The following is a 15,324-nucleotide window of genomic DNA, read 5'->3' on the forward strand; positions in this document are numbered from 1 at the left end:
GAATAAAAAAAAAAAAAAAAAAAAAAAAAAAGGAAGGATTAAGAACAAATTTTCAGTAAAGGAGGAATTTAAGTATGATTATAAACAGAGGGAAATAAGCCACTGGGCAGTGATAGACTGAGGATGAGAGGACACTTGATGGCAACAGGAAAAGATGAGAAGGTAATGGGGATGGTAACAAAAGCATGGGTGATAGGAGTAAAAATGCAGGAAGATAAGAAATAGGGAAAAGGTGAGGAAACTGGCTAGATAAATCAAATGCCCTAGACTATCATGTTTTAAGTAATTATATTTTAGAACTAACTTTGATTGCTACATCTCTACTACTTCAAACAGTGGGTGACTATCATGGTGCAAGAGTTTGTATGTTGTATTTCAATAGTGACCTATGAGTCTCCTAGCTCCCTTCTTTCCCTTATACCCATCTGCCTGCACTCAACTTGTTTACTTGGCTGGCAGATACTTCATACTGCAGTATGAAAAACAGATGCTTTTGCTCCCAGGAAGGCATTTTCCGTGCCAGTCTCCTTTCCTGGCCAGAGGCTGCCATTGTGGAATGTGGGACTGACTTTGGAAGAAGAGGTGGAGAAGTGCGTACTGATTAGTAACTACAGATGGGTTTCACACTGTTAATTGAATTTGCTCAATTCCCATTTCCAATCGATCTGGCCATTTTTATGGACTTTTAAAAGGTTTATGATAATACAGTTGCTTAAACATAACTTTTCCATCAGCCAGCCACTGGATGAGTCAAGCTTCATTTTTTCTCGTAAAGAACTGAGTAGCAAGTGGAGCTGCATTCAGCACAGGTACTTGAAGACTGGAGGTGAAAAGGCTGCAAAGAACACAGTCTTGTGGCTACAAGTTCTATTATGTGGGATGCAACAAACTTTTGTATGCACTTTTACTAAAATGCCCTCGATTGGGAAGCACTCTGTTGATATTTAAATGACACTTCAAGGATTATGGATGCTGGGGTTCAGTGATGACCTACAACTCCGATTTCATTAATTTATTAATAAATCTCTGTTAAATTATTATATTTGTTTCCTACTACTACTCTTCTTTCTTCTTAAAGAAGGGCGGTGGAGGGAGGGGGCAGGGTGGAGGGAGCTGCATACTCCAAAACAAAAATTTGTTCAACTAAAGTATTTCTCATTTGAGGTGGTTATTTCTTGCACCTGCAAGTTAAGTATATGCTTCCTTATCCATTGTTAAAACCTGCGCTTCCCCTAAATGGCAATCTAAAGGTCCCTGCCCACAGTTCAACGTCTCGGTACCAGGTGGGTGGGCTTGATCATTTATTTGTCCATGGTGCTTGCCACACCATCTCCCATTTCCCTTCTCTCGCGACTGCCAGTACACTTCCCAGTGAACTCGCCCCATCCCGAAGCCAGTTTTGTTTAATGGGCCCCCAATACAGAACTATTCTAAACAATGAGTCACTTTCTAAAGGTTCCTGCAGCAACAGCCTTGGCCAACCTGACCGTCCTTCAAAGGAACAGCGTTCTGCTTACACTTAACTGATTTTCGGGCCTACTTGTCTCAGAACTTCAGGGCGTTCCTAAACTATCCTTGCCCTTTGTCTTCGCATGCCGACGGTCCGCCAACGGTGCCCTATCCGGACTCCCCCCATTCTGCACTGTGGGACCAGTACATTCTGGAGTTGAACGCAGTTCTTGTACAATATGATCCACAATGCAAACAGAATCCTGGTGCCAAGAGGTGTATGTGCGTTTGGGACCGGGAGTGTGAGGGGGTGAGGGGATGAGGGGCGGCGACACGGCCCACGGAAGCAGCATCTGGAGGCCAGGGCACCGGGGGGTGGGGGGCGCGGGGGGCAAGTCCACTTCGGAGGATGCCGGCTCGTTGGAGCCCCGGACTCACCTGGCAGCGCCGCTGGCTGGAGAGCGCAGAGGGTCGCGAAGATTAGGAAATTCGCCAGATTGGATCCTTGGCCTTTTCCACCACGCTTTTTCCCCCATTAAATCCAGAACCCGTCACATGATAATCAAGAAAAAGATCTCAGTTCCGCCTCTCCCAACCCACAGTGGAACCTCTCTCAGGTCTACCTCGGGGCCGCACCCACATCCGGGGCAGGGTCTCACCGCCCTGGGCCTACCCTATAGGTAGAGAGAACGCCAATCTGGGTTCAGAGGCCCCCTTCCCTGCGGTAATTGGACCATTTGGCCGCCAGTGCCAACCAACCGACTTTTCCGTGCGATCGGGTTTGTCGAAAAGGCGGCAATAAAAGAAGCCAGTAGGCCCTCCTCTCTACTGCTACGGGCTACGAAGAAAGTCAGTCTAAGCATAGCCGGGAGCGTCCGCGGTCCCATTGGGCCCACAGATGCCAATCAGACTTGCCAGCGCTGCGACCCGCCTCCGCGGGGCGCCCCGCCCCTCCCCTCGCTCTCCCAGTCAGCGCGCGGAGACTGCAGGCTCCGGCGCAAAATCCTGCGGGAGAGGGGGTGGGGCGACGGCTCTGGAAGCAACGCGCCCGCGGGTTGCTTCGTTGTGGCTCGTCAGGCTCCCGTGGCGGCGGCGGCGGCGTTTGCCTCGGTGTCTCCCGCGCGCACTCCAGCCGCCTCCTAGCGGCGCGGCGCCCTTTCCTACGGTAAGAGCCGGCATCACCTCCGCGCTGAGGCGGGCCGCGTGGAGGTCGTTGGGTTCTGACAGAAGCGGAGGATGAAGCTGGACGAGGGAGGAGAAGAGCGGCGGGTGGTATGGAGGTGGGGGGTGTGGGGGCATCGCGTCGTCCTCCCGGCCCGTGACTTCCTCGGCAGCCGCCGGCACCTGCGCTCCGGGACACTATCATTTGGCCGGTGGCGGAGGCTCAGCCTCCCTCCTCCCGAACCCGCGCTGTCCTCGAGCCTTGATGGTGATGGGCCGAAGCCCAGCGCCGCCTCCCGCCCCTCCGCCCCCTCCCAAGTCCCCTTTCCTTCGCTTCCTTCCCCTGGCGCTATGTTTGGGGCGCGTCGGGTCCTGGAGGGAGTGCGGGGTCATCGGGTGGCCGAGCCGGGGTCGGCAGGGAGCGGCCAGCTAGCAGCCGGAGGAGCGGGCTCGGGAGGAGGGGGCGACTCTGCGCGCGCTGGACGCCGACTGGAGGGAGTCGCTGCCCTGCTCCCACTGAGCGGGCAACAGTTTAGTTTTCTGATTCCAGCACTGACTGCGGAGCTGGCGCTGAAATCCTTGGCATGGGCCTTAAAGGGATATTTCTTGTCTGGAAACAATGCCGCGGTCCATCAGCGTGCTTCACCTTTTCTTATTTTTTTCTGCCTGATGTTGACAGCCAGTGTTCTGGTATTGTTCCTTCGAGTCATGGCTTTCTAACACAACACCTCCTTGTAGAACTTCAGAGATTATTCTGTCACTAATCTGTCACCCTATTAATTTTTAGCCCGGCCAAAAAAGGCCCTGCTTTATAACAACATATACTGTCTAGGGAAGTACAGAATCTGGAACAATTTATTAATCTCTGTATCTACATACCAAGTAATGTTAAAATTCGTGGTGAATGTGTTAGGTGTTTTGTTATTCACACTTGCTCACTTTGTTAATGGTATATTCTGCTTACTTTGAGATTGGTTGTTATTTATGGTACTTTGATTTTATAGCTTTTGGTTAGCTTTAGCCAACTAAGCATTTGAAGATTTTTCTTTTTTCTCCCCTTTGAGACTGGCTATAGCCTTAGTGTTTGCTCTTGTTTCTAGGGATTATGTATTTTTAAAAACTTTTTTTCTCCAAAACTGGGCTTTTTCATAGATTTTTAAAATTTTAAGGGGGGAATTCTGATAATTTGGAAACTAGGCACTTTAGCCTAAAGAGCTACAAAATAGCATAACAATGTAAAATCCTAACTTTTTGGAGTAAGGGTTGCTAAGTTTAAGAGAAGGAAATGGGTATCCTCTGTCAGGAGTAGTGGCTTAGCCTCTAGATTCCAGACCAATATGGAGGTGTAGGGAGAATGAGCCATGCCTGAGACCAGACACAGGTGGTTCCAGGAGCGTTTTCTTGCAGGGGAAGTAGCCTGCCTCCCACACAGGTTAGTTGTCTTCCTGCATCAGGTAGTATTAAGTTAGGTGGTAGTAAAGTAGGAAGTGTTTGTGTTCCAATTTTCAAACTTGCTGGTAGGGCTTGAAAATGTGTTGAGCAAATAAAATATAGTATACAATGGGGGCACTCTTGCATAGTCAAGCCTCCAAGAATAAACATTTTTTGAGTCCAGACTGGCACTGGATAGTTGGCCCTAAAAGTCGAGTAAGTGACCTGAGCAATTTTTAAACCATGAACCTTTTTGGCTAGTCCATTTCATTCAAAATTGCAAGGAAATTTTTTTTAAAGTTTTTATTGGAGTATAGTTGATTTACAGTGTTGTGTTAGTTTCAGGTGTACAGGAAAGTGAATCAGTTATACGTATATCCACTCTTTTTTAGCTTCTTTTCTCATATAGGCCATTACAGAGTATTGAGTAGAGTTCCCTGTGGTACATAATAGGTCCTTATTAGCTATCTTTTATATATAGTAGTGTGTATATGTCAGTCCCAATTTTCCGATATACACCTCCCTGGTAAACATAAGTTTGTTTTCTACATCTGTAACTCTATTTCTCTTTTGTAGATAAGTTCATTTGTACCCTTTTTTAAGATTCCACGTATAAGCGATATCATGTGATATTTGTCTTTCTCTGACTTAACTTCACTAAGTATGATAATCTCTAGGTCCATCCATGTTGCTGCAAGTGGCATTATTTCATTCTTTATTATGGCTGAGTAATATCAAAATTATAAGGAATTTGTACTGAAAAAGGCTACACTAGACTGAGCCAAAGAAAATTTAGGGTAGCATGTAGGAAAAGATGAGGATTGTCTATGTTACCTCATTTAATCCTTTTAATCCTAGGAGGTAGCTACTGTGATTACTGTCCTCCCATGAGTTAATGTAGGTTAACTCATGTGTTCAAGATTTCTCAGCTAATAAGTTGGTGGAGGTGGAATTTACATCTAATCAATCTGATTACAAAGCCTATTCCAAGCTGTTGTGCTTTCCCATCACAGTAAAAATGGCTTCGTAGAAATTTGATTGAAGGAGAGTAATCAATGGAAAATAATGCTGCAAAACCATAAACTGAATATTCAGTAACGCTTTGAGATCATTGTATAATAGACACTGTTGAGTGTTGCTGGGATGTAAGGATGGAGTCACCTTCCCTGTCTTTGAGGAACATCCCTTTAGTGGGAGAGAGAGATATTTGAACGAATAATGGTAACACAATGCAGTATATACTATAAGAGAGTGCCGTAGAGTGTGTGGTTTCATGGAAAGAGAATTCAGTTAAAGTTCAGACAGACCAGCGTTTGAATTCCTGTTTTGATTTGTGACCTTGAACATGATACCAAACCTTTTTCATCTTTAGTTTCCTTATCTGTTAAGTGGAGAGAATAATGCTTCAAAGGGGAGTATTAGTATTAAACAAAATATGTAAAGTATTGTCACATTGGTAAGCCCTGAATAAAGAAGAAGGAAAAAATAAATTGAACAGAGTTGAGAAGGGGTTGGAGGTTTAGCAGGGAGCTATCTCTGGAACCTAAAAATGTGACTGATAATTTTGATTAGTGGGGAGGGAAGGCATCAAACACAGAACACACAGAACTGGAGGCAGGAGAACTGGAATATGGATTGTTGAGGGAATGGCAAGTAATTGTGGCTCTGTATAGAAAGTATTTTTGAAGGCCAAATTTAAATGATAACTGTATAGAAATGTGGCTGGGCAGTCTTAGTGGTTACAAGTTGCATACTTAGACACTGAAATTATAGGAATATCTCAAGAGTTTGTGCACTGTTACATTTTTATTTAATATTTACCTTTGAATACTTATTTTCCCTACTGTCAGTTAAAATTTCATTTCCAAACATGTTCAGGCAAGCAACTATTTCATTATTTCATTGGGATACTTCATTCTAAGCTGTAAAAGAAGACTAAGGCAATTACACCAAATTTGTGAGATGTGTTTTGGGATTATTTAAAAAAGAAGGATCTTGGGAATTCCCTGGAGGTCCAATGGTTAGGACTCCATGCTTCCACTGCAGGGGCCCTGGGTTCAATCCGTAGTTGAGAACTAAGATCTGCAGGATGCATGGCTCGGCCAAAAAAAAAAAAAAATGAAATAAAGTAAGGTAAAGTAAAGAAGAAGAGTCTTAAGTGATTGATTGCCTTCCCTTAACCACCCCCACCTTACCTACTCGGTTGCCATATAGAGTTAGTATTGCAAACTACCCTTTGCATATGTATACCCTTTGACTGTCTTTTCTGAACTGAAACTTGAGATGTGACTGTTGGACAGAATGTTTTAAATTGGGACTGTCCTTGAAAAATCTGAGAAAAAGTCCCATGGTTATGTCTTCCCCTGAGGTTAGCACAGAACCGTAAATACTCCCATTGGATTTATTTATTTTTTTATTTTTAACATCTTTATTGGAGTATAATTGCTTTACAATGTTGTGTTAGTTTCTGCTGTATAACAAAGTGAATCAGCTATATGTATACATATATTGCCATATCTCTTCCCTCTTGCATCTTCCTCCCACCCTCCCTATCCCACCCCTCTAGGTGGACGCAAAATACCAAGCTGATCTCCCTGTGCTATGCAGCTGCTTCCCACTAGCTATCTATTTTACATTTGGTAGTGTGTATATGTCAGTGCTACTCTTTCACTTTGTCCCAGCTTACCCTTCCCCCTCCCCATGTCCTCAAGTCCATTCTCTACGTCTGCGTCTTTATTCCTTTCCTGCCCTTAGGTTCATCAGAACCATTGTTTTTTAGATTCCATATATATCACATTGGATTTATAAATGTGGATCACTTTATAACCAGAATCATGGGACTAAGTTGAAAATATTAAGTGACATTTAGGAAAGCTGCATTTTTAGTCCCAACTTGTTAGCTTCATGTATATTGCTAAAATGACACAAAATAATAGAGGTGAATTTTCAGATGAGAAAAAAAATTGCTTCCTAGGACAGGTAATTTTAGAGGACTAGGAAAGAAAATATGCTGGACTTCATTTTGAACAGGAACTGAAGCAGGAAATGGCGGTGGCTGAACCACAACCTGATAATTGTAACATGATTAAATTTGACATTTAATGAGAGGAAGTAAAGGCAAAAAAAGTGTACTGTATGCAGCTTTCCAGTTTCAGAAACAGTAGGGGAAGGGACTATTAAAAGTGTATCTACAGAAAGTTTGAAGACATGTAGTAGGCACACATGTTTGTTTCATGAATGAAAGCACCTTAGTCATACATTCAGTAAAAGGTCTCTTACAGGTAGCAAAAAGCTTATGAAAGTTATGTGGCACAAGTTTTGGTGCTCTACAGACCTAGGTTCAAGTTTCAATTCTACAGTCCACCAGTTTTCTAACTTTGGGCTCATTATGTAATCTTTTCTTTTTTTTAAAATTTTATTTATTATTTTTGGCTGCGTTGGGTCATCGTTGCTGCGCACGGGGCTACTCTTTGTTGTGGTGTGTGGGCTTCTCATTGTGGTGGCTTTTCTTGTTGAGCACGGGCTCTAGGCACGTGGGCTTCAGTATTTGTGGCACGCAGTCTTCAGTAGTTCTGGCTCTTGGGCTCTAGAGGGCAAGCTCAGTAGTTGTGGCTCGCAGGCTCCAGCGCACAGGCTTAGTAGGTGTGGCTCACAGGCTTAGTTGCTCTGCAACATGTGGGATCTTCCCGGACCAGGGCTCGAACCCGTGTCCCCTGCATTGCCAGGCGGATTCTTCACCATTGCGCCACCAGGGAGTCCCCTCATTATGTAATCTTTTTGATGTTCAGTTTTATCTAATCATAAAATGGGGATATCTACTTTGCAAGATTTTGAAAACTAAATGAGCTAATATATGTGAAGCACTTGATTCATTGCCTGGTTTATAAGACTTGCTCAAAAAAAAAAAAGGTTGCTGCAGTTGTTCAACTAATTTGAGCAGGTATACTTTTTAAAAAAATACAATTCTCAAATAGATTAAGGAAAGGCAGAAAATGGCAAACAAAGAAAACCTTAAAAGGAGGCAATGGATGTTATATAGGTAACAGGCAGTGTTGAATAAAGAATTGAATCATTGCAGCCACATACAACAAAAAGAGAGAGAGCTTCACGTTCTCAAATTTTTTTCTGAAGAAAGGAGGTCAGACTCATTAAACCAAATAGAGCAAATAAATAGGGTTTTGCTGTTCTAAATGACAGTAAAAAGATCACTGAAATTGGGTCTCTTGTACTGTGTATTAAGTATATAGGGAAACGGACTTATCTTTTCAACTCTTTTAACTACCTTCTTACTCCTCAAGTTCTTCTAACAGAGAAAGGCCATTGTGCAGTTAATTGTACAGTTATAGAGAAGGCTTTAATTGCAAGTAATCCTGGTAGAGCAGCTTAATTTACACAGATTCCCTAAATGTTGATTCTATGTATTATCACATTGCCTACCAATCTACCTTTTGGTCACTGAATGTCTAAATGTATCATATGTTGAAAAATTAAACCTATCTTCTTGTTCTCCTCTTGTATTCCCTGTTTTAATGAATGGTTCCTCTGATGTTCAAGCCAAGAATTGTGGAACATCCTTACTCTTTTACTCCCCATACCTTTCATGTCCAATCCATCACTGCATCTGATTATTCTCTCTACTAATTATCTATCTTTTAATCATGCCCTATCCCAACACCTACCCCCAAGTTAAAATACAAATGCTCATTGCCCAGAACTAGAAAAAGCCCGCGTGCAGCAACGAAGACCCAACGCAGCCAAAGAAAAACATAAAATAAATAAATAAATAAATTTAAAAAATGCTCATTGCCACTGACTTATTTCATGCCCTCATCATTTCATTATCGTCACTAGTCTCTTCACTTTTTTTTTTCTGGCCGCGCGGCATATGGGATCTTAGTTCTCCCACCAGGGATGGAATGTGGGCCCCCTGCAGTGGAAGCATAGAGTCTTAACCACTGGACCTCCAGGGAAGTCCCAGGTCTCTTTACTTTTAATTTAGCCTCTTACTAACCAGTTCTCTACACAGCTTCCTTCCAGAATGATTTTGTTGAAATACTAACATAACCATATCAAACTTATATATCCATAGTGCCTGCACATGATAGTTTTATTTATTTATGGCTGTGTCAGGTCTGAGTCGTGGCACGTGGGATCTTCGTTGCGGCAGGCGGGCTTCTCTTTAGTTGTGGTGTGTTCCAGAACGTGCGGGCTCAGTAGTTGCGGTACACAGGCTCTGTAGTTGTGGCTCACAGGCTCCAGAGCGTGTGGACTCTGTAGTTGTGACACGCAGGCTCAGTAGTTGCAGCGCCTGGGCTTAGTTGCCCTGTGGCATGTGGGATCTTAGTTCCCTGACCAGGGATCTAACCAGCATCCCCTGCAATGGAAGATGGATTCTTAGGCCCTGGGCCACCAGGGAAGTCCCTGTTCTCTCAATTTTTGAGAGAAGGATGTTGAAATCTCTGACATAACTGTGGATTTGCCAATTTCTCCTTTCAGTTTGATCAGTTTGGCTTCATATATTTTGAAGTTCTGTTACTAGACACATACATATTTAGGATTGTTATCGTCTTTTGATGAATTGGATCTCTTTATCATTGTGAAATGGCCCTCTTGTAATATGCTTTTCTCTAAAGTCTACTTTATCAGTATTGCCACCCCAGCTTTCTTTTGATTAGTGTTAGTGTGATATATCTTTTTACATTTTTTAACTTTTTACCTACTTGTGTGTTTGTACTTAAAGCAGATTTCTGGTATATAGCATATAGTTTGTCCTTGTTTTTTTTCAAATCCAGCGTCCTAATCTCTGCCTTTTAATATAGACCATTTACATTTAATATGATTATTGATTTTGATGGGTTTAAATCTACCATCTTGCTATGTGTTTATTTGTGCAATCGGTTCTTGTTCCTTTTTTTCTTTGTCTTCTTTTGTATTATTGGAGTATTTTTTTATGACTGTCCCCTTTATTGGAGTATTAATTATCTATAGCTCTTTTTTTTTTTTTTTTTTTTTTTTCTGCCTGTCTGTAGTGATTGTATACATCTTTAGCTTATCACATCTACTTTGAGTAAAACACAGCTTCTTATTACCATATAAGAACCTTGTAACAGTATACTTCCATATTCCCTTCTCAGCCTTTGTACTATTATCATACGTTTTGGTTTTACATATGTTATAAATTCCACAGTATAGTTCTACTTTTTTAGCTTTAAATGGTCATTTGTCTTTCACAGGGATTAAAAATATTTTTTTTTGTTTTTTTAGAAAAAATGCTCGTAAATTTACCCACTTTTTTTTACCATTTTCAAGGCTCTTCATTCCTTTGGAATTCTTTTTTCATCTGGTATGATTTTCCTTCTTCCTGAAAGACTTCCTTTAGTATTTATTGTAATGCTGTACTACTGATGAAATTTTTTCAGCTTTTGTATGTGTGAAAAAAAAGTATATATATATTATATTTTTTACATTGAACACTTCAGGAAAGAAAATAATTAAGTGATGATTCAAATGCATGAATGATTCAAATTCAAAATGCAATCCCTGGATTCAATAAATATCCTTTATAATTATACCCAGTCAATATTAGAAATGTATGTAGGCACTAAGTCAGCTAACAAAATAAGTAAAATAACTATATAAAGTATAAATCTCAGGACTGGGGAACATGCATGATCAGTTAAGTCACTTTGCCACTGTAGGTGCTTTTTAAAAAACATGATTCACATTTACTTCAATCACATGCACATTCATTGCAGGTGTTTCCCACCCCCTAGCCACACTGCATGGTATGTGGGATCTTAGTTCCCTGACCAGGGATTGAACCTGTGCCCCCTGCATTGGAAGCACAAAGTCTTAACCACTGGACTACCACGGAAGTCCTGCAAGTGTTAAATTAGACCATTGATGCTAACAACTTAAAACTATGATCTTAAAAGAAAATTCAGTTTAATACAAAGAAACTCAAGAAGAAAATCTCAGGACCCTTGATCAGAAGTTTTGATGCCTGTCATACTACTCTGGTGTATACAAAGGTTCAAGTAAGGCTGAGAAAGAAGAATTGTTTCCTTTTCCCTTTGAAGATATGATCCAAGAAATAGAGGAATTGTACATTCTATAGCAACTAGCTATCCGTCCATACACTGCCAATAAAGGACTCCTTACGTTAGTAACTAACCAAGTTTTAAAAGCCTTGGCCAGTGTTACAAAAACAGAACATTTAGAGTAATATTTACGAATACAAGCATAATTGTTTTTTTGCCTTCTCTAAGTAATAATCTTTGAAATGCTAAAAGTAAGTTCCAGCTGTGGTTCTTTTCTGGTGTGGGGAGCTGCAGGTGCACATGGGATGGTCTACTGATATACCTTCTCACAGTATTCTTTGGAAGCAGTTGGATGGGGCTTGATTGTAGGAGAATCTGGTGTCCATTTGGCTGGGCAAACTTCTCCATGGGTTTCCACAAACGGAAATGCCTTCACCAAGTGGAGGGTCTCTTCCATGCTTCGGCCCACTGGGAGATCATTGATGCTCAAATGCTTGATGACTCTTTGGGGTCAATTATGAAGAGACGTCGTAGTGCAAGGCCAGGGCCTGATAACAGCACACCGTAGTCTTGGGAAATCTGTTTAGTCAGATCTGACAAGAGCGTGATTTGCATGTGGCCCAAACTGCCATTCTTCCTTGGTGTGTTTACCCAGGCCAGGTGGGTGAAGTGGGAATTCACTGACACTGTAACGATTTCACAGTTCACATTGGGAAATTCATTGGCTTTGTCACTGAAAGCAATAATTTCTGTAGGACACACAAAGGTGAAATCCAAAGGATAGAAGAAGAGCCCTAAATATTTCCTCTTAAAGTCATCAAGGCTTATTTCTTTGAACTCTCCATTGACAACAGCTGTACCCTTAAAATAGGGCACATGCTGGGTGACAGCAGGGGCATGGTATGAGGAACTGGTGCTAAAGGCGAATTTTGCTTGACCAGAACCAGACACAATGCATTTTCAAGCACGTTCTTCGAGAAGCAGCAGGCCTAAGGGCTGCAGCAGAAATGCCCCAAGGAGTGGCACTCATGTGTTGGACAAGCGAAGTCTGGAGTGACCTTCCTGCCGTGGCTGCCATCTTAAGGGTGCACGGGACCCGCGGGGCAGACGGAGAAGCAGAGAGCTGAAAAAATATTTTTGAAATATATTTTTGCTGGGTATAGAATTTTAGATTGACACTTTTTTTCTTTCAGGACTTTAATGATACTGCACCACTGTCTTCTCATTGCATTTTTCCAATATGAAATCTACTGTTATCCTTATTTCTTTATATCGAAAGTGTTTCCCCCCGCCCCTGGCTGCTTTTTAAGATGATCTCTTTACCATTGGTTTTAAGCACTTTTATTATGATGTGCCTACAATGTGTTTCATGTTTCTTATGCTTGGGGTTTGTTGAGCTTCTTGGTTTGTAGATTTACCATTTTCATCAGATGTAGAAAAAGTTTGTCCATTATTTCTTTAAATAGTTTTTCTGTGTTTCTTCACTCCTTTCATTCTGGTACTCCAGTTACACATATATTATGCCACTTGATATTGTCCCACAGCTAACTGATGCTCTGTTCATTTTTTTAAAATCTTTTTTTCACTCCTTGTTTCAACTTGGATAATGTCTCCTGCTCTGTCCTCAAGATTAGTAATCTTTTCTTCTTTTCAGTTTCTGATCTGCTGTTATCTCATCCAGTGTATTTTTCTTATTAGACATTTTATTTTTCATTTCTGTAAGTTTGATTTGAATTTTGTCTATATCTTACATATTTCTCCTTTACGTGTTCAATCTTTCTTCTGTCTTTTTAAAAAAATATATTTATTTATTTATTTATCTGGTTGCACCCAGTCTTGGTTGTGGCAGGCAGGCTCCTTAGTTGTGGCTTGCTGGCTTCTTAGTTGCAGCACATGGGCTTCTTAGTTGTGGCATGTATGTGGGATCTAGTTCCCTGACCAAGGATTGAACCTGGGCCCCCTGCATTGGGAGCATGGGGTCTTATCCACTGCACCACCAGGGAAGTCCCTCTTCTCCTTTCTTGAATACAGTTGACCTTTGAATGGCGTGGGCATTAGGGGTGCTGACCGTTCACACAGTCGAAAATCTGTGTATAACTTTATAGTTGGCCCTCCACATCCACGGTTCTGCATCTGCAGATTCAACCAATCGTATAGATCATGTAGTACTGTAGTATGTTTTTATTTTTTAAAAAATCTGTGTATAAGTGGAACTGCACAGTTCAGACTGTTGTTCAAGGGTCACCTGTATATGTAGAGTCTATACTAGCCGAGTTTTCAAAAAATTGTGGTAAATAATACATAACATAAAATTTATCATCTTAATAATTTTTTAAGTATATAGTTCAGTAGTGTTAATTACATTAATATTGTTGTGAAACAGCTCTCCAGAACTTTTTCATCTTGCAGATCTGAAACTCTGTATCCATTCAACAACAACTACTCTTTACTCCTTCCCTCATTCCCTGGAAGACATTCTTCTGTTTTCTGTCTCTGTGAATTCGACTATGCTAGGTACTTAAGATAAATGGAATAATACAGCCTTGGTCTTTTTGTGACTGGCTTATTTCACTTAGTGTAATATCCTCAAGATTCATCCATGTTGTGGCATGTGGCAGGATTTCCTTTAAGGCTGAATAATATTCTGTTGTATAATTTTCTTTATTCATTCACCCATTGGTGGACATGTGAGTTACTTTAATCTCTTTGCTATTGTGAATAGTGCTTCTGTGAACATGGGTATGCAGATATGTCTTCAAGACCATGCTTTCACTTCTTTTGGGTATATACCCAGAAGTGAGATTGCTGGATCATCTGGTAGTTCTATTTTCAATTTTTTGAGAAACTTCCATACTATTTTCTGTAGTGATTGCACTACTTCACCATTGCACTAACAGTGCACAAGGGTTCCAGTTTTTTCACATCATGTTAACACTCATTATTTTCTGCTTTGTTGATAGTAGCCATCATAATGGGTATAAAGTGATATCTCATTATGGTTTGAATTTGTATTTCCCTAATGATTAGTGATGTTGAGCATCTTTTCACGTGCTTGCTGCCCATTTGTATATCATCTTTGGAGAAATATCTATTCAAGTCATTTGCCCATTTTTAAATTGAGGTATTTGATATTTTATTGTTAAGTTGTAGTTCTTTATATATTCTGGAGATTAACCCCTTATCACATACATAGTTTGCAAATATTTTCTCCCATTCCATAGGTTACCTTTTCACTCTTTTGATTGTATCCTTTGATGCACAAAAGTTTTTAAATTTGATTTAGTCCCATTTGTGTATTTTTGCTTTTATTTTCTGTTCTTTAGGTGTCACAACCAAATAAATCACTGCCAAGTACAATGTCATGAAGTTTAACCCTACATTTTCTGCTATGAGTTTTATAGTTTTAGGTTTTACTCTTAGGTCTTTAATCCACTTTGAGTTAATTTTTGTATAAGATAAGGGTCCACCTTCATTCTTTTGCATGTGGATATCCATTTTTCTGCACACAAGTTGTTGAAGAGGCTGTCCTTTCCCCATTGAGTGCGGTCTTAGCATTCTTGTCAAAGATTATTTGACCATATATGCAAGGGTTTATTTCTGGACTCTGTTCTGTCCCATTGGTCTATTTGTCCTTATGCCAGTACTATGCTGTTTTGATTACCATACCTTTGTAATATGTTTTGAAATCAGAAAGTGTGACTCCTCCAATTTGTTGTTCTTTTACAAAATTATTTTGGCTACCTGGGGTCCCTCAAGATTCCATATGAATTTCAGGATGAATTTTTCTGTTTCTTCAAAAAATGCCATTGGAATTTTGATAGAGATTGCCTTGAATCTGTAGATTCACCATTTGGGTATGGACGTCTTAATAATATTAAGTTTTCCAATCAGGAACATGGGTTTCTTTCCATTTGTGTGTGTGTGCGCACATGTGTGTGAATGTATACATGTACATACATATACATACACATAAGGTGTATGTACACGTGCACAGTATTTTGTATATAATAGCTGTTTTAATCATAGCACTTTTGTCATTTCTGGATTCGCTTCTTGTAACTGATTGTTCTCCTCATTTCTTTGCATGCCTGCTAAGTTTTGTTTGGATGCCAGACATTGTGAATTTTGTTGTTTGGAGCTGTCTTTTCTATGTATTCTTAAAAATATTTTGAGCTTTGTTTTGGAACACAGTTATGTTATTAGAAACAGTTCTTCAAGGCATGCTTTTAAAGCTTTGTTAGAT

At 40.7% G+C, this 15,324-nt stretch overlaps 2 protein-coding genes and 1 pseudogene across 3 annotated transcripts in view; 1 reads left to right on the plus strand and 2 right to left on the minus strand.

Moving 5' to 3' along the window:
• Positions 1 to 2,066, minus strand: part of TMEM60 (transmembrane protein 60) — a 4,065-nt gene extending 1,999 nt beyond the window's left edge. Inside the window, exon 1 of the mRNA XM_007450090.1 lies at positions 1,888 to 2,066. The gene's annotated coding sequence lies outside the window, so the exon portion shown is untranslated. The remainder of the gene's footprint in view (positions 1 to 1,887) is intronic.
• Positions 2,067 to 2,430: 364 nt separating this feature from the next.
• The window catches only part of PHTF2 (putative homeodomain transcription factor 2), a 117,126-nt gene continuing 104,232 nt past the window's right edge, over positions 2,431 to 15,324 (plus strand). The window contains exon 1 of one of the 2 annotated variants that reach the window (XM_007450093.1): positions 2,431 to 2,614. The gene's annotated coding sequence lies outside the window, so the exon portion shown is untranslated. The remainder of the gene's footprint in view (positions 2,615 to 15,324) is intronic. The other variant, XM_007450094.1, reaches the window with a different exon arrangement.
• LOC103076244 (thioredoxin-dependent peroxide reductase, mitochondrial pseudogene) lies at positions 11,392 to 12,159 on the minus strand (annotated as a pseudogene).

The sequence above is a fragment of the Lipotes vexillifer genome, unplaced genomic scaffold, assembly GCF_000442215.2.
Source record: "Lipotes vexillifer unplaced genomic scaffold, Lipotes_vexillifer_v1.1 scaffold712, whole genome shotgun sequence".
NCBI lineage: Eukaryota > Metazoa > Chordata > Mammalia > Artiodactyla > Lipotidae > Lipotes > Lipotes vexillifer.